General features: G+C 39.1%; 1 pseudogene; it reads left to right on the top strand.

Annotated features, from left to right (window-relative positions):
• Window positions 1-1,054, top strand: part of LOC108491371 — a 2,979-nt pseudogene extending 1,925 nt beyond the window's left edge.
• Window positions 1,055-1,489: the final 435 nt, after the last annotated feature.

Here is a 1,489-nt window from a genome sequence, read left to right as displayed (position 1 = left end):
ACACACACACACACACACACACACACACACACACAAACACACACACACTCATCCATATACATGCACACAAAATAAATACATGTAAAATGTGATTAATTATAAAAGACTTTGTTAGTACAATGGGGTAACTTCTTGCATTTGTGGAAAATACTATGTGATTTTTTTTCTGAGGATTTAAATTTTAAAAAATCACTCCATAGCACACTAATCTGCTACAACAGAGAAGATTTTCAATTGATGGGAAATCAACACATCTTTCCTTGCCTTAGTTTTGACTATGGAATAATACAATGAATGGGCTCTTTTATTTCTGTTACACTAATTTTCTTCAGTGATGTTTCTTTCTCTCTACAGTCTTAGCATCAATTCTAAAAATCATATGGCTGTACTTTTATCAGCCATTCCAAGTCAGGGAGTTGATGAGTCACTAGCTGCTGGTATCTACAGTTGGCCCGACTTCTAGTAATATAACCTGATTGAGATATTTCCATCACATTAGCCTCTCCCTTTCCACCCATCTATGTTGCCATATACTGTACAGTAACACCAACTTCAACAGCTACAACAAACATCACCTATTTTTTTAGCTCATGTAGAGGCCAGGCATTCATGTGGTACAATCTTATTGTCAATATCAGAGTCCATGTTCCTTCCATCACTGTAGAATAAACCAATTGGCCTCTTCTGGGTCCTGGATCCAAGATGGGGGGCGGCAGGGGGGGAGAAACAATGGTCGTATCAAACAGACCTGTGGCCATGTGCAGCCCATTCACCCCACACACTGTGTCTGGAGTGTACCTAAGGACAAGACCATTAAGATGTTTGTTATCTGGAACATAGTAGAAGCTGCCGCCATAAGCGACATTTCTGAAGAAAGTGTCCTTGACACTAACATGCTTTCCAAGCTCTACCTCAAGCTGCATTACTGTGTGAGCGCTGCCATTCATAGCAAGGTGGTCAGGAATTGATCTAATGAAGCCTCAAAGACTGAGCACCTCCACCACGGTTTCATCCCGCTGCTGCTGCCCTTCTACCTCCACCAAAGTCCATGTAAAGAGCTGGCTTCATTAAGAAAAAAAAAAAATACATTAAAAAAAATCTTACGGAAAAATAAAGTGAAAATTTAAAAAAAGAATAAACAGATTGGATGAGAATCTGTAACATTAGGTGATTTTACCAAAGCTGTTGTACTTGGAAAGGCTTCTCAGTGCTTTATTTCTTTGTCAGTACTAAGTGCCAGTCAGTGAAGAACCAGTGTTTGCAAATTGAGCTCTTCACAGGAAATATAATTGAAAAGACCTGCTGGAATCATGACATCAGCGTTGCACTGTGTTAGGGAAATCTTTGTACAATTTTTATTGATAGAAATCTATAGAAGCCTATGCGTTTCTAAGAATGGGAATGTATAAAGGACTTTATCCTGTTTGTGATTTAATTGACCAGAACAGCCTCCAGTTAGAGGATTCCTGTGCACTATTCAAGGGACAGT

This window comes from Nannospalax galili, unplaced genomic scaffold, assembly GCF_000622305.1.
Source record: "Nannospalax galili isolate Female #2095 unplaced genomic scaffold, S.galili_v1.0 scaffold278, whole genome shotgun sequence".
NCBI lineage: Eukaryota > Metazoa > Chordata > Mammalia > Rodentia > Spalacidae > Nannospalax > Nannospalax galili.
The sequence above is the reverse complement of the archived record's forward strand: the minus strand, read 5'-3'. Positions and strand labels throughout refer to the sequence as shown.